At 48.0% G+C, this 18,418-nt stretch overlaps 1 protein-coding gene across 1 annotated transcript in view; it reads right to left on the bottom strand.

Annotated features, from left to right (window-relative positions):
- The window catches only part of EcR (Ecdysone receptor), a 180,720-nt gene extending 168,027 nt beyond the window's left edge, over window positions 1-12,693 (bottom strand). The window contains exon 1 of the mRNA XM_037412300.2: window positions 12,347-12,693. The gene's annotated coding sequence lies outside the window, so the exon portion shown is untranslated. The remainder of the gene's footprint in view (window positions 1-12,346) is intronic.
- Between the last annotated feature and the right edge of the window lie 5,725 nt (window positions 12,694-18,418).

Genomic DNA, 18,418 nt, shown 5'->3' with positions numbered 1-18,418 from the left:
TGCGTCGATTTATGCGACGCAAAGGATTTTCTCTCCGGCGGCGCACATCCATCTGTCAAAAGTTGCCGGAGGAGTTCGAGGACAAGCTCATAAACTTTCAGCGCTTCGTAAACCGGCTTCGGGAGCAGAACGACTACATGATGGGGCAGATTGACAACGCCGATGAGACCCCCGTGTGGTTTGACATGCCTTCGTCGACCACGATCACGCAGCGCGGCGCCAAAGATGTGAAGCTGCTGTCCACTGGCAACGAACACTAGCGCTTCACCGTCATGCTGGCATGCACGGCAGATGGTAGAAAGCTTCCGCCCTTCGTCATTTTCAAACGCAAGACAATGCGATGGTGCGACAATGCGACAGTTGCGATGGTGGTAGAGGGGAGCTCCGACGATCGGGATGGGGTGCGCCCAATTCGCAAATAAATGTGGTTTGGCAGTTTTGGGTTGTTTTATTTTTTTATTTTTCGGTAACCTGAACTTGGGGGGTCGACCTATATTACCACTCGACCTATAGTCCGGTTTATACGGTATAAACGAGGCGAGAAGGAAAAAGGTAACGAAGCGAAAAAGATGTCCTGCGATCGTTGGTGGGGAGTAACTTCTACGCGCAGTGGAAATTTGTTACCCCGCTACGCCTGCGCGTCGCATCTTTCCAAAACCGGTTGCTGAAAACGTCCGACAGCCTCTCACAACAAGCAACCGACAACTGTGAAGTCAGGTCCTAACCCACTGTCTGGTTTACTACGGTGCGGCAGAACGGAGAAGTTGGAGGCTTACACCCCACAGTACGAGGAGGACGAAGTTAAAGCCCACTTTCCACCACATTTGCTACGTCTTAGCTGGTGGAATCGGCTATGAGAAAGCGTTCGCCGTGTTTCGAGGTATTTACATAACAGCTTTTCGCGAGCTTTTCTTGGTGCAAGCACGAACTGAACAAAAGTTAATTCCTTGTGCCTGCCCAACAAGCTACATGCCTTTCTCGACGCAGGGAACTGCTCGTCCTGATGGGGTAAAAAGTCCCCGTCTCCTCATAGTAGACACGGGGAAGGCGCGCGTACTCGCTAATCTGTGACGTCCTTGTCACGTGATCCGTGATCCTCGTTTTTTACTCCGAGTATTCGTGTGAACAGCCCTTTACGAACACGAGCTGGGTGTCACGTGCGCGCTTTTCGCCAAACTAGTCAAGAAACGCTTTCGCGTTGAAACAAAGCGCATGCACACAGCCACTGCTGGTTGCATTGCAGGATGCCATGCCCTGCAATAAGAGTAGTAGTTTTGCGTGTGAGGGAGGGGGGGGGGGCGAACACGGGGTGTTCTGAACGTGTCGATCCGAAATCTGTACATCAATGATACCAGAGGATACCTCGCGTAAAACGGTGCGCTACAATCTCACTTCCCAGCTGTATCCATACGCGGTCAAAAGCGAATCACTGCGGCGTAACAACTCCACCTGGAAGCAACGAGACTTAGTGTCCAAGATGACAAACCGTTGAATGTACAAATAGCTCCTTTGAGCGTCCCCTTTATAACGGGGCTGTGGCATGAGCGCCGCCAAGCTCAGACTCCGCTATTGTGACTATTTTGACCTGGTCACCATCTTACCTCGCTGACTTAAGGTTCCCTTACCAAAATAAAAAAAGAAGAAAAAAGCATGCAATCGCAGCTCTACTCTCTTTGTTCCTCTGCCGTTAGTCATACGGCCAACTTCGTTCTTGAAGTGTCTAGCATGACGACTGGCTCATTCTCCTTCTCTACCGAACAGTTCTTGCGTAGTAGGAAGTTTTCTCGTGAACACGGGCCGTGTTCTTAATGATATCCGGCACATCGTTTCTGGCGGACCAGCCGGAGCAACCTTATCCAACACAACGCTGGCTCATACGATTGGTCGGCGGTATCCATTCGTGCGAAGATTTGCTTCGTACACACACGAGTCCCACTCGTTACGTAAGCCCGCGCGTCGCTCGAGGTCCTCCTCGCGAATGTCGTCGTTACCACGAACCCGACAACTGTACAGGAGGAGGACAAGAATAACAAGAGAGAAGATACGGATGTTAACCAGGCACATGCCCGGTTTGCTACCCTACGCCGGGGGAAGGGGGCATAAAGATGAGAGGGAGAGAGGAAAGAGAAGAGAAAAAATTGTCAACTGTACAATACACGATATCTTTATGGGGTCATAAAAAGAAAAAAACGATCACAGCGTACGGAGGCGACGCATTCTCTTCGTCGTCGACAGGGGGCGTCTGGCCCGAAAATATAATTCCTCCTCCCCATTACAGTACGCAGCCTCAGGGTTCGCAAAGAAACCCCCCCCCCCCCCCCCCCAAATGACAGCGTTAAGTCCGTTGCGGCAGGCTGATTGCAGACGATTACGCCCTCTCCCTGAGGCTGCCACAAGATGGCGGCGACGGCGGACGCCCATTCCAGCGCTCCTTTCTCTCGTTGGTGGCGCAACGCCACCGCACAGCCGGAGGAGGGACAGCAAGAGTCGAAATTACCGCGCCGGCGGCATCGAAGGAAGGAAAGGAAAAGGGCGCGGAACCCCTCTCGGAGTGCAACTGACCTCCTTTTCTCTCTGACGCTGCACCGCAACAAGAGAGCGGGAAACGCTCTTTCGCAGCCGCGAGCGTTTAGAATGAGAAAGGGGTGACGAAAAAAAAGAACAAAATCGAACAGCAATCATATTATTAGAAATTTGGCGCAACCTCGACTCACGCAAACACTCACACAAGCACTCACACTTCCACCAGAGCAACACACACGACACGCAGCGCTCACTACCAACTGCTTTATTGCTCCTATCTGACCTTCTTAAATACATACATCGAAATGCGCAAAGGCACTAACTAACAGAACTGCGCCAGTAGAAAGCCAACATCACGTGAAGTAAATGGCGTCACCACACCACAAGGAACAAGTAAAAAAAGGGGTGAACACGAAAAGGAGATATAATCGCTAAACCCTCGCATCAAGGAAAGATATTTCTTGTTGATGCAACACCAAAGAGGGCTCGCTGATACATATATTTTTATTCTTTTCTATATAATATGCTTCTAACAGCAAACGTGCTGATAAATTTGAGCTTCTCCCTAGAATCCTTGTATCAGAGAATCGTGGTTCACACCCACATGCGGCAATATGCGACACAAGATGTGCGTACTTGTCCTCGTTTTTCTTAACCTTTAGCGCATGCTCCCTAAGCCGGTCATTGAGGCATCGCTCGGTAATGCCAATGTACACGTTACCGCAGGAAAAAGGAATGGAGTATACAACTCCCATGGAACATTTGACGAAGGCAGTCTCATGTTTTTTCACGCAACCGCGTCTCTTGCCATTGCAAATACGCGGACATAACTTGGCGAGCTTTTCTGGCGCTGAAAAGACCACAGCCACACCATGCCTTGCAGCAACCTTCTTAATATTGTGGGAGAGCTTGTGTACGTAAGGCACGACTTGAAGCTTGGAACCCGAAGGATCCCAAGTAGCTCTATCCCTTTGTGTTCCACGTTTCATCTTCTGCAGTAGTGACTCGGCGACCGCGTTTAGGACCGACGAAGGGAAGCCCGCCGCCGTCAATCGGCTGATCTGATCATAAAAACTAGTACGCATGTGGTGTGGGCACGACTTAATCAACGAGGATTCTAGACATAGCGAAGCAATTCCTCTTTTAACTATTTTCGAGTGCGCAGAATCATACGGCAACAGCCCCTTCTTCACTCTAGGCCGGTACACCCAACAAAAGTGTTCACTACCCCACAGTAGCTTGAGGTCTAAAAACTGGAGACAAGTCTCTGTGGGTACCTCGGTAGTGAACCTAAGTCCGCGTCCATGATCTTTAAAAACACTAAGCACATGGTCACAATAAGAACGCTGCACTTCATATGGTACCTCTTCCGCACACACACTCACTGAAGTACAGGCGTCTACTTGATAATCTAAAAAGTAATTGGGGGGTGTATAGGACCCCCGCTTGTCTAAAAGAATTAAAAAATCGTCAACATATCTAAAAATCTTCAAAACCTTATTCCCCCTTAAAAATTTATCCAACGTCCTATCTACATCTGCTAAAAAAATATCAGTAAGAACAGGGGCGACACAAGAACCTATACAGATGCCTTGTCGTTGTAGATAGGGCTTGTCGTTAAAAGTAATAAAAGTAACGTTAAGATAAAATTCTAAAAGTGCTAAAAAGTTTTCAACGGATACGCCCGCATTATTCATAAAAGAAACGTCACCATTATCCTCTATGCACTGTCGGACCGAAGTCAAAAGCTTGTCATGAGGTACCGAGTAAAACAAGTCTTCAACATCTACTGAGAAAGCAAAGGAAATCTGCTGGTTATTCCGTATGAAATCTGCGACATCACTAGAGCTTTTAGTGCGAAACGGGTCACTGACACTGAGTGGCTTTAGTTTGCTTAACAGGAATTTGCTAACGTTGCCCTGCCATGAACCATTTTCACTAACAATGGTTCTGAAGGGAATGCCCGCTTTGTGGGTTTTAGCAGAAAAAAAGACGTTCAAGTTAGTGCTTTTGCTACTAGCTAAGGTTCCAGCCAGCGTAGGAAGTCCTACTTCCCTGCAGAACGCGGTGAATTTGGATTTAACGCGTACAGCACTTTTTTTAACAGGTAAAAAGTTCTTGTCAATGGCGCTAATCGCTTTCTCATTGTAAACACCCTGTGGCAAAACAACGAAACCACCCTCCTTGTCGGCTTGTACTAACATCAGATTCTGCTTCTTGAAAAAAGACACCACACTACTCAGTCTTCTGCTACCGCTACTGTCCGGAAGTTGGCCTGCACTACTCGTGAGGCAGTCCATACCGTCCAGCAGGCATCTTTCTCGGTCCTGGTTGGCCTTGGATGACAGGTCCCTGTTCAGGCCTACCAGGTCATGGGCGGAAACACTTGGTGTGCACGCATACTTCGGTCCCTTTCGCAGAAGCTTATCAATGTCTTCAGGTAGCACTGCACCCCCGAGAACAACGAGGTCCTGACACTTATCTCTTCTCCGTTTACCTTGAAGCCTCAGTAGGGGGGTCAACACGTTCCTCCACCTAGATTCAGTTGTCTGAGCTATACGCCGCTTGACTTTCCCGAGTTTATAGGCCGCAAGTTGTTCAGGGTATTCGCACTGAAGAATCACACGAAGCCAATCATAGAGCAGCCTTACTTGGCGCCACAATTCCGCTCTAAGAATTTTGAGCACTCTTTTTACGTGTCCCCAAGAAGGTCTCACACACCCAAACAAGGCACTTACTTCTTCTGGTGTGATGGCTTTCCGGATGCAGAAGGCGAAAATCCTTGCTCTGCATGTGGCTTCATTGATGTAGCCCATAAGAAGGTCAATCTTCGCAGACACATTAGGAGCATATAAAGAGGGGCCCATTGCACTAGAAATATAGCTTAATAAAACTTGTTGTTGGGCTAGTTGGTTATACATCATATTATTAGAAATTTGGCGCAACCTCGACTCACGCAAACACTCACACAAGCACTCACACTTCCACCAGAGCAACACACACGACACGCAGCGCTCACTACCAACTGCTTTATTGCTCCTATCTGACCTTCTTAAATACATACATCGAAATGCGCAAAGGCACTAACTAACAGAACTGCGCCAGTAGAAAGCCAACATCACGTGAAGTAAATGGCGTCACCACACCACAAGGAACAAGTAAAAAAAGGGGTGAACACGAAAAGGAGATATAATCGCTAAACCCTCGCATCAAGGAAAGATATTTCTTGTTGATGCAACACCAAAGAGGGCTCGCTGATACATATATTTTTATTCTTTTCTATATAATATGCTTCTAACAGCAAACGTGCTGATAAATTTGAGCTTCTCCCTAGAATCCTTGTATCAGAGAATCGTGGTTCACACCCACATGCGGCAATATGCGACACAAGATGTGCGTACTTGTCCTCGTTTTTCTTAACCTTTAGCGCATGCTCCCTAAGCCGGTCATTGAGGCATCGCTCGGTAATGCCAATGTACACGTTACCGCAGGAAAAAGGAATGGAGTATACAACTCCCATGGAACAGCAATGGCTGCGAACTAAAGACCCCCCCCTCCCCTGTAGCCGTGTAAGCGTTGAAGGAAAAGTGAGCCTTAATGGCTTCATTTATGGGCGCAGTCCGCCGTCCCATGTCTGTCGCTTACGTCAGACGGACACGGCCAGTGCGGCTGGACCAAGTAAGCTACATCGTGAATATAAAGCGGTCGTCGTCGTGCAATCATGCTAACGTTCTTCAATAATATCGACCCTTCAAAATCTTGGCCGCTGACTGGCAGAACTCCCTCACATAAAGAAAGGTCGAACTGGAGGAATCAAATAACCAATGGTTCTCTGTATATTGATATTACAGGCGCGCATCTGCGTCGGAACGACTGTCCAATCACGACAAGTAAAGAAGACACGACAGCCAATTCACAGGCCGTTTTTGCAAAGAAAATTGATGCGGATTCTGAATACACATCTTCACTGCACGATTTCATTAAACGAAGAAAAAGACACAGCACTAACTTTGTGGTGGGGGTGTCATACCATGAAATGTAAAAAAAAAAAAGGAACGTTTAGAAGATGGTGTGTACAGATTCAGTTCGTTTTCAGGGAATTAATATTGCGACACTTGAATCTCGCCTTACATATGAACTTCTCGTTCAACACTAAGGCTTAATCAGCATGTCTAGGCGGTGCACTTATTCATAACGTCTTGTTAAAAGCGCCCCGATGAAGGGCTTTCCGTCTTCAGCGTTCAATCTTCGTGCTTAGCACAACTTTCAGATGACCTAGCCTCTAAATTTTCTTCCGTAGATTGAAGGCGCGGAGAAACCTACTGCAGCAAGTTACGAAGCATTTATTTCTCGGTCGCATGACACAGCTGACCCAATTTCATGAGTAGAAGGCAAAATAGCGTTTAGATCAGCAGTATTATTACGTGTGACTCGGTTTCATTAAGAATCGTACAATGCCGTGACACATGAGCCGACAAGTGTTCCCAAGACCAGAACAAAATGAGACCTCCGTTTTACCAAAAAGCACTTACGCTACAATTCTTTTTTTTAATTTTTATTTAAGTATACTGCAGACCTTCTCGGTCCAAGCAGGAGTGGTACATAGGATATACAAACAATGATGCCACGTACAGAAAGGCACCGACACAATCCAAGAAGAAAAAAAAAACTATTGAATTCCGAGTAGCCAAAACAACAGTGTCATAATGCAACGTTCAGAATCATGCTAAAAGGACAAACCAGTCAAAGGGAAAGAAACTGCTCACAATAAATCCCTATTCGTACATTTGCGTCTATTGTTCAAAACTTATAGTTTTAATCTTTTCAATAAAGGATTCTACGGTGTCACAGTTCACAGCTATTAATGGAAGTTGATTCCAATATACAATTGATGACGGAAAAACAGAGTTTTTGTGAATGTTGTTGTGACTTGTGGGCAGTCGTATTGTCTTATTGTGGTTAGTTCTCATGGAATGCCTGAAAGGTTCAAGAAGATAGTCTGATCTGGATATTGTATATTTCACATGATAAAGAAGATACAGGAATTTAAGTTTAGAAAGTATTCTCCGTTCGGAAAGGCAATGAAGTTCGGCTCTTTTACGCAGATTAGTAACACTGGTATACCTGGAGTAATCGGAAAACACAAATCGAACTGCTAAGTTTTGCGCTCGCTCAATTTTACTAATGAGAAATTTATGATGTGGACTCCAAATTATATCGGCGTATTCTAGTGCTGGTCTAATCAGGGTCTTATAGGCGGTTAGCTTTACTGCAGGGGGAGTGTTACGGAGTTTTCTCTTTAGGAAGCCCAATTTACCTTGCGCTTTCGAACAAATAGCAGTTATATGTGGATCCCAATTAAGGTTGGATGTTAATGTAACTCCCAAATATTTAACTTGATCGCTTTTGGTAATTTCTAAACTGTCTATTGTATAAGCAAATTTGAGTGGTTTTTTCTTATTCGTGAAAGTTATGGCTACGGTTTTCCGCGCGTTCAATGTCATTCCCCACTGGGAACACCAGGCTTGAATTTTCGTTAATGAGTGATTAAGGTTAATCTGGTCCTCAGTTCGATTTACCCTTGTGTACACAACGCAGTCATCTGCGAAAAGCCTTATTTGAACGGGTGAGTCAATGACCATAGGAATGTCGTTGATGTAGATAAGAAACAAAATTGGTGCTAAGACTGATCCTTGTGGTACGCCCGAAAGGACGTTCAGGCGGTTTGACGTGTGGTTGTTGACAGCGAAAAACTGCTTGCGGTTGTGTAGATATGATGTTATCCATGTAATAATATTATCTTCAATACCAATTGCATGCATTTTAGTTATGCATGCAATTGAATTCAACGCTACTGAGCTAATTCGAGACAATCCTGGTATTTCACTGACACGTTAGGGAGCCGGTGGACCTTCTAGAACACGCATGGACTCGAAGCTTTTGGCATTAGGCTCCACAAAAATCAAATACAGCACGGTGGCAAGCTGCACGCATGTTGCCAGAACGTGGGGCAACTCGAAGGTTTCGGTGCGGGCAGGTGGTTATATTACCTTTACCTTTCTGTTTCGTTTTCTTATAGATTTTTCTTTGCCGTTTTTCAGTGCTTTTGTTTTTGCGTTTTTGTTTTTCTCTTACTCATGTTCTGGTCTGTGAGCCATATGGTTTTTATCACATGGTTACTGTCTCCTGTATATATTTTCGTGCTCAGCGCAATAAACTCAGTTGGAAGTTAGAGCTCGTATCTTTCGTGTCCTTCTTGTCTCTGTGTCGTCGTGTTGTTCTCGCGCTATAACTACCGTCATGCCATACCAACTAGCCCAAGCTGCCACACTTCTAAGTGGGGCAACTGTTACAAACCAGTAGCGAACACTTGGCATGCACGCGGGGGCGCGCGTGTATATCGATGTGACGGCGCGCAGTGGTGAAGTAGCGTGCCCTTATTGCACGGCCACAGGACGGCGACAGCGAAGATACCTGGGGGCAGCGGAGCGCGTCGGGGGAGAAATCAGCCATGCAGAAAGGTCCCGGCCACGGTCGTTAGCCGGAGCTTCAATCAATAGGCGCGCGTGGAGTGTACGTTGGCAGCCTTTTCCCTGGTTTGATGACGACGACGTCATCGTCCCCACCAGATCGAGGGGCGGGGGGGGGGGGGGCACCGAACTGAGGAGGAAGGCGCTACTATTTCCGACGCCGCTTTTCGAACCTAGCGACATGACGCTGCGATCGAGCGAGTCGTAAGAACTCTCGCCCGGGGACGTTCGAGATGAACAGCGTCAAAGATGCATTCGAAGGCAAAACCGTCGAATTTTATGGTGGCAGCAGTAAAATTAATATCAGCCTCAATGGGTAAGGTAAAATGAGTAGAGCAGTCGTTCGGTTGCCGCGTTCTGTTCGCCAGCAGCGCCAGGATAGAACGCAAGGGGGCACCGCCACATATCGGGCCAAATACGAAGGGGTAGTATGCAGTGCGTGTGGAGAGGAAGAAGAAACTGCCGAACACTTGATAATGTTCTGTAAAGGGCTTCACCCTATAGTTCAGGATGATGGCGCTGAGTTTTTCAAAGCACTGGGGTTTAGGGACAGGGAGGGCAAGATAGACTTTAAACGGGTAGCCCTAACTAGAAGGAGGTTATCTGATTGGTGGCTAAAGTCAAGGCACGAGTGAAAATTAAACCCTTCACTGCAAAGTACGAATCCTCAACCTCACTATTTAAAGGAAAAAAAAAAGATAAATATAATGGTTAGTTCCCTAAGTATTACGGCTAGGTGGCGTTAGCCGCCGCCCGATCTGAAGGGTACAACCACATCCATCCAGGATGCCAGTTTCATGCTGCTCAGGTTCGAGCACGCGGCATCTCAACCAGTTAGTACTCCCAAGATGGCGATCACGGTGGCGCCAATGAATATCATGTATACTGAAACTATCATCTACTGCGATTTCGTCAGTGAGAACTCATTACCAAAATGGCGCACGAGTGACACGGCAACCGCGAACGAACCTACCTTACGGGTGCCACGGAAAAAAAACGGGTAAAGTATTGCTCATGGTACCGGGTTCCAACGTGCGCCGCTACATATCAACCCTTCCACCTGCACGGATCCCACGCGCACAATCGTAATATAGGCCAATTCAGTCAAAGATGTCGCCGAACAGATTAGGTGCGCTCGGAGTTAATCGCATTATGTCTTTATTATTGTGAAGTGAGACACGCGGGTTTTTTTTTTTTTTTTGCTTTATCGCGTCTTACTTCGTGCTCCCTTCACCACGATATCATGAAATGCCACGCTCAAGCTAATGCGCGTAATTGAGACAGAGCATTACGCCTGTACGTAACTCGGACCAGCAAAGAAAACACTGCCTCAAAGTTTTTAATCATAGCATACCTTTGCATCGTGCTTTATTCCTTAGTGATAGCTGCTAAGCTTTATTGCAAAAGAGTGTTCCAGTTTTTCAAAAGATATCACTTTTTTTTGTTTGTTTAAGTAGATTCTCGACGCAGGGTGTCCTGACACGGAGGTCGCCGTGACATGTTTATCTCGTTTAAGAATATGTCAGCGCAGGGGAGAACACACAGTCGTTCCATCACCGATTTTCTCTGCCCGCCAGCCACGCAGAGTGAACACAAAGAAACGCAAGGGGCACCGGCACTAATCGGATATCACTGTTTCAACCAGCTGGAACCCAGAGAGCTTTAAGACCTCTAGCTCCACCATTGTGACAGAAAAAACATTTTGTATTTATTCACATACGGTAAGATGAAACCATCGTTTTATGTTTTTATTTTCAAATACCACACGGGCTCTAAGAATAAGTATTATGTATTTCATTTAACCCTGGACAAAGACGGACTTGAAGGCACTTTTCTGCCTAGATGCCCTAGAGCCATTAAAAATTATCGGTGAATCGTTCTTTAAAAAAAGAAAGAGATGATACGCTTGAAAGAAGTATTTATTCGTTCACAAATAGACCCGAAGCGAAGACACATCACGAGAAAGTGCTGGCATTGCGCCGACATAGCTTTCGTTCTTTTTCGCGTAAGCAGTCGTTCGGAAAGCTCTCTCGCATAATGTTCCGGTAGATTCCGGAGGCTTCACCGGCTACGGGACGATCAGAAGCGACACCCAGCGGCGGCCGCACAACCGAAGGCCGGCGGGCACCTGTCATTCTCGAGCGGGTGTCGTTAGTGTGCCGTAGCTGTCCAGCGCAGTAAGCTCAGCTCGTTTTCCCCCGGAGTTCGCCTCCGGTGGCTGCATCTGATGCAGCTGTCGCCCATGGCAGTCTGGACAACCGGTCGGACGCGTTTTGACAGGGAACACCGCATGCAAACAGGGAAGAAAGAAAAAGCGAGAATGACTCGACGAAGCGAAGAATCTGGGTTCCACGAGAGAGAGCGTGGGGGGATGGGGGGGGGGGGGGCGATTGCATCAGAACCGGGCCGAACCTAAAAAGCAGGTCAGCGGCTCCCGGCGGCACGCCGGCAGCTCCCACGAGGGGCTGGCTACAGAACGGCACTGACCAAAACATCCTTGCTAGGAAGGGGAGGGCGACGGATGAGATCTTCGAAGATGCGTGGGAAGGAGAGGGGGGAGGGTTGGGTGGAAATGTCATGTGCTTACTAGATGACAACTCTCGGGCAATGCCCCAGAAGCGGCATAAGAGCGCGCAGTAACGGAGGTGTGTTACGCGGCATGCACGATAACCTAAAGCCCGGCAGGCCGACGATAGCTGGCCTGGAAAGAGACCAAGGTAGATTTCGGCGGAGAGAGCGCAGCCCCAGAATGAGGCCGCGACGCGTAAGCGAATCGATAAGGCAAGCCCCGCCGGCCTTCCACACACAACAACGCTTTGGTGGTCGTGACCGTTCGGGGACAGATTGTACGGCCCCGAGAGGGGGAAAGGCTGCTCCGATGGGTGGCGAGGCTCGCGGGCCCAACTAACACACGCTGATGTCACGCGTGGGGCACGGGGTGCCGCTGCTCGCGGACCGCCGCTGGGTGCTAGCTCAGGGGCCCGCGTGCGGGAGCCGCGCCCGGGCAAACGAAAAGGGCCCGAAAACTGGGGCGCCTCCAGGGTGCTCCCCAAGCCCGCAGACGTCGGCAACACAGGGGTTGGGCGCATGCGCACACGCCACGACCTTCCAAGGGGTCACCCACTGCGACTGACCGGCCTTCAAAATTAGGGTCAGCCACCGCGAGTGTCGCGCTCCCTCGCGTTACATCACCGGCGGGGCACACCGCGCGAGCAGCGGCAAAAGAAACACCGGCGAACGGACTCAAAGCAGCCGCCATGTGCGCGCACGGATCCACGACGATGGACACTTACCCTGACACCCAGAGGCGAAGGGGTCCGGACGCTGCTGCTCGACGAAGTAGCTCGCCGCGCGAGGACACACACCAAATCCCGGGCAACGGACGATGCGAGAGCGGCCGTAGGCCTAAACCGAGAACCCGCTCGCTGGGCGTCGCAAACGCACAACACAGCACCCTTATTCCAAGCCGGCAGTCGCTGCTGGTTGCCGCACGGGTCGTAGTCCAGACGGGCTGCTGTTTCAAGCCGCGGCCAGGCTCGGAATAAAAAAATAAAAGAGGAGGGGGAAGGGCTTGCCGCCGTAGAGCTTGCGGCCGCGCTGCTGCACGCCCAGCAGTTTTCCACGACGATGCGCTTGCGGCGCCAGCCTAAGTAGGGCAAACGCGCTCAGCCAATCGCAGAGCCGTACATGAGCCCAGCGGCGCCTCGCGGACTCCGAACCAACTAGGCCTCTGTGGCAGCAGGGCAGTGCGACTGCAGCGCCGCCGCCGCATCGTGGCACAGTGGCCATGGCATCGGCTGCTGCAGACGTCGGGTACAACGCCCGCTGGAAGAAAGTGCTCGGCGGGGAAGGCGCCTTTCAGCCGCTGCTCGTAAACAAATCGAGCGCGTTTATTTGGAGCGATGTCCTTCGCCTTGTTCACTGTCGCCATGACCACGAAGTGTGGTGCGAAAATAAAATTCACAATTTTTTTTTTCCCCTTCTCATCAATGAACCTCTCGCGTGTGTTACGTGGTTGCAGCACTTCACTCTGTGACTGAAAATGTTTGACATTTAACTCACCCGGAGTTTACGACAAAAAGTGCGTGCTTGAGGTAATATGAGGTGAGAGATCATAAATCTGATGCGATAGACCATATGAAAACTTCGCCATTGGCCAGTAAAATGATCAGTTGGTGCACAAAAACTAATAAAAATGCACACATTCAACTTTCCACGCAGTCACATTGCAACGAAAACAGATACGCTAACATCTCTGGCGAATGAGGTCAGTATCTCCTTTTGTATTCAACACAATCAGTAAAAGCTTTTTCCTAATCTTAGATGAATTCCTCTTTTATCGTGGAATGCTTCTAGAGAAATGAAGATCGCCGCCGATTTTTTTGTCAGCACTTTATTGCGTGACTTTGATTATAAAAAGAAAGAAATATATAATTACTCCCATATAAAACTTTATCATTACATTGGAGAGAATAGTACACATTATGAGGAACCGTAGATTTTTTTTTCGGCGTCATGTTGCGAACGTTCTTTGATCCCTTTGCGAATCCTAATGTAATCAAAGCCTCCTTTATAAAAGACAATTTATGGTTTCGTCCCGAACCACCGAGCAAGAGACGGAATGGCAAAGTTTATCAGTCGTATTGTGCTATTTGTTATTGGCGAACAACCTTCCCTGGTATGTCAAACAGCACTACCGTCAATCCTTCTTTATTATATCTTCTTTTCTTTTCAAGTCTCAGTTATTACTATACTATTAAATGTCGCGTTTTTCTGTGCATATAATACAAACAAACAGTGCTCTGTATATACCGCTTAACACATGTACTGTTTGATTCATCCGTTTTACTTGAAGCAAAGTAGCCATCGCCATATGAAAGGCTTCCATTGCTCGACCTGTGGGCGCCATTGGAAAAGTTGCGACGATAGATCGCATGCAAAATTGCGAGCTCTTATCGCTGGCCGTTTACGCGTTTATCATCGCCACTCAGTGAACCTTTATGCAACGCTTGCAAGTGAGGCACTTGGGGGGTCTCCTTACATCGACCGCTAATACCTATCTCTATCTTCTCACATGAGAAACAGCAAAGGTTTTGCTTTGGAGGTTTTCAAAACATTCAATTTAAGCTAACAGCACGATTATGAAGCACGAAGACAAGAACTGGCCATGGTAAAAACGTTTTAAATTAATTTTTTATTGAAGACAGTGCTAACATATATAAAATACGAACAGAACGCCCGTTAGAAACCCAGACATGGCAATTTATAAGAACAACAAAAAAAGGACGACTTTGCGGCATCTAAGCAATATCAAGTAGACGTATAGAATGTAGACGCAAGATGAAACCATGGGACGGGCTAACATAGGATACTTATCCACTATATGACATAGAAACTTCGTTATCCAGTAAGGCAGTGTATGGAAGGCTGACACATTCAAACGCCTCCATAATATCTCTTGATAGTTTTTCAGAGTGCCTGACGAACACTAGTTTTATAAAAAAAAAAGCGGGTATCACTCACAATAGCGGCTCTGCATTGACAAATGCGGAAAGCCTTTCGCTGAACAGTGATGTTCACTCAAACTAATTCACGGCAGCGCTGTGCCTACTTATCTACTTTTCGTCCGTGTTAATTGAGCTGTTAGCCACGATGGGCCTTCAACAACTCGCCCAGTATTGCATCCTTAACTCTATTTGCCATTGTGGGATGTGCTCAATTATCATGATGGCAGTGAATAAGAAGCACACATTAGCGGTCGGAATAATATTCCGTCACATACATACTGACATGTAACGAAGTGAGCCATTTCACAAAACCATTTCGCTCGCAAGTGCTACACTTATATTCTGTGGCCTTCGCCAACAATAACGCTTGCTCTTTACTGATCAGCCGGCTTGAATTCGTACATGGCTTGTCATTGGCTGGTCACGTCATGGGAATTCCGGCAGACGCGATTGGTCCGGAAATGCTACCAATCGACATGTGCTGCCAAATGCAGCCAGTGTCTGCTTTCTGCGCTCCATTCCGCGCCTGTTCCTTCGACATGCAAGACAACCAATCCTAAACGAGGGAAAGGGCAAACGCAATGCCGTCCACTCACCTCGCTCACTCGTCGATGATAGTGAAGATACGGGGAGGAGGAAGAAGAAGGCCATATTAGTTATGAGGACATTCGGAATCGAAGACTTCCATACATGGAAAGAAACGATATCACAGGGATCGACGGGAACAGCTATATAAGCGATTATTGTAAGGAAAATAAGAGTAAAAGTGTCGCCCGTAACTGCATCTCCTTAAGAGGACACCGCAACAGGTCGGCACAGGGCCGGCCAATGCGCAAAACGCAGTCGAGTCTTATTGAGGAGACCAAGTCCTGTGTCTTATATAGGGAAAAACTTGTCACCCAATCACGCTTCGCGTGCACAACAGTACTTGTTCTAACGGAGCTGATTAGTGGTCGATCGTGTGTTTCAGGCTAAATATGCGCGCCTATCTTGGCTGCAAGCTTTTTTTTCTCGCTTTATTTTAGTGCTGTTATGTGCAGTGATCACCACGGGAATTTTTCCTTCGTCATCGCCGTAAAACGTGGATCCGTACTAATTGCGGTCTTTGTGTGTTGTTTACGTGGAGCCGCGACACAGCCGTGTTCACTTGCGTAGTATTCGTGTTATTCTCAGTACGTTACGACAGATGGATTGATGAAGGAAATGGGTAACGACGTGGCCTGCATCTTCTTTTGTTCTTGCGTCCTATGTAATACATGCATGCGCGGACGTAGAAAATATCTGTGTACGGAAGTTTAAGTCACTCACATTCTATACTTGACACGTGCGTATTGTAACCACTACCGATCTATCTGTTACGTACGTGAGGGGTATACAAACTGTAGAGACATCGACTCACACTTATTCATGAGTTCTTTTTTTTCTCGTTTGACGACAGTCCTTCAGTGGCGTGTTGCAGTAGAGGAGGTGCGCATAACTTTTTTTTATGTTTTGACTTGTATTTTTTATTTTATTTTTATTAGTTTCAATGAGTACTGACGCAAAAGTTGTACACAGTGTTACTTCTCTTGCAAAGAACGGCCGATCCACTCGCCACGACTAAAGTCCCTAGAAGTTTCCCTTTTTGACCTAAGTATACCGACATCTGCCGCCACTCCCGGCCAAGTTATGGCCCCTACTCACGTTTTGCCGGTGACTGCTGCTATTTTGTTCCTAACTTGGAAGGTTTACGAAGCCAAGTATGTCAAAATACATCATGCATCTTTCGGTGGACAATATTCAAACCGGACGGTTTCAAAACGCCCAGTAGCAGTTTCGAGGAGCACCGAAGCATGCAGGTGAAAAAACGTAAGCAAAACAGGTGCTGGGGCCGGTGTTTTTACAAGAGGACCTGTCTTTTTCGAGGATGCTTCGTAGCCTTTCCTCCAAGTAGAACAAAGGATGAGAGGGCGAAAGTGTGGGAGTGGGTGGGGCACAATGAGAGGTCACCGTGGCGAATCGGGTGATTTAGAAAAAAAGGTAATCCATGAAAAGAAAAAAATACATGAGCACACACAAAATATTGCAAACCACGTCGACAAGTGTTCTTCCCGAACTTTCCCTGAGTGCGGCCATAATCCCCTGTTCGAAGTAGATGCGTGACCCGCCAATGCTTTTCGAAGAGAGCGCGCGGAGCACGCAAGCCTACAAACTCGTGGGTTACACTGTGTAGTGGTCGCGTTTCGTGGTTGTTTACATTGGAACCAAGTCCATATCGGAATGCAGTCACGCGACACGAGCTTTAAAATTGATTTTAGATTTGTGCTAGGCTATGTTAGCTGTTGATAATTTGCCGATATACTGCCATCAAGTGGCAAGTTTATTAACGAAAAAAGGTGGGTGGGGACCGTGATTTCGGCCCCCGAACAGCTTACGCGCAAAGTAAAAAGAAAATAAAAAATTTCCAAGTACAGAATCTTTCGAAAAAGCACGCAATCTCAGCCAATTTTGAAGATTGACTGACAAGTAGCCCCTATAGATAACTATGTTAGTGGGAAGCCGTGGTGGACATCTTTTTATAATTGGTACAGTCACCGGTTTATCAGGACGCCAGGTGGCGCAGAACGGAGCAGTCCGGGGTCTTTGGGCTCCCGCTTCAGCAAATGATTTTTGTGGTTTTTCGTGTGCTGTGCCTCAAGATCTTGCTACGAGTCGACTCATAAGCTGCCAAGGTTCACGTCGGTAGCGGACTTTCACCGGTAGGTTCATTTTTGAGCATTTTTCGGACTTTTACGCCACCGACCACGCCTCGCGTGCTTACCAAACGCCGAGTTGGCGTCTGCCGGGCAGGACGCGCCCTTCCTTGGACGCGCCCTTCGTTCCACCTGCTGAGCCAATATGCTGGACGGTGCTGCTGTTATTATGGACGGTGATGAACTCCCTCCGGAAGAGTTTGGAGAGGAACACGGCTGGCGTTCCGCCGCGGTGAAGAAAAGCTCGAGGCGCACGAACGCCAGTGCTACAGAGCGTGCCACGGCATGCGGCGAGAATGCCAGGGGCAATTTCAGTGCTACAAGAAAAGCTCTACACTTGAAGAATCAAGTTATCAAATCATCGAGAATGCCTCGACTGCCTAGCGAGCACTGGAAGATTATCGTCCGTCCAAGGGGTGGCTTGGATGTTGAGAAGGCGGGCTCAGCTAGACTTGGCCGGGCAATCGCAGAGGCGGCTGGAATTGTACCCACGCTCATCAGTCAGGACATTGTCTGCCCGAATGCAACGCAAAATATCATAGTTATTAGCACGGCGTCCCGTGCGAACGCTGACTCTTACCTCAGGATGAGCTGCCTTACATTGGGAATGAAGAAGTATGACATCAACACTTACGAGGCTGCCCCGCATGAGACCTGCAAGGGGGTCATCCGTAAGATTGACGCATCGGAGAGCCAGACGGAGCTGGAGAGGAGCATCCTTACTGAAAGAAACCCCACGGCTCTGGGAGTCAGACGTATTAAGAACACTGAGACGGTGGTTATTGTCTTCGATGGCTACAAAGTTCCCAACTTCATTTATTTCGGCACAGCGCTGGTCAGATGCTCGCTTTACCATCGGCAGCATGACTGCTGCTATGCCTGTGGCAGACTCGGGCACAGGGCGGACGTCTGTCCGACACCGGACGAAGCTGTGTGCAAGAGGTGCGGAATCAACAACCCTGATGAGAACCATCAATGTTCCCCGACCTGTGGATTCTGTGGCGGCCCACACGCCACGACGGATAAAAGTTGCCAGCAAAGGTTTCAGCTTCCATTTATTGTGCGAAGGCGGCGAAGAGAGCGCCGTGCGGAATCAGAGCGTCGTAGTCAGCAAACGGTACCTGCT

The sequence above is a fragment of the Rhipicephalus microplus genome, chromosome 1 (genome assembly GCF_043290135.1).
Source record: "Rhipicephalus microplus isolate Deutch F79 chromosome 1, USDA_Rmic, whole genome shotgun sequence".
Classification (NCBI taxonomy): Eukaryota; Metazoa; Arthropoda; class Arachnida; order Ixodida; family Ixodidae; genus Rhipicephalus; species Rhipicephalus microplus.
Note: the sequence above shows the minus strand (reverse complement) of the source record. Positions and strands in the feature narration are given on the sequence as shown.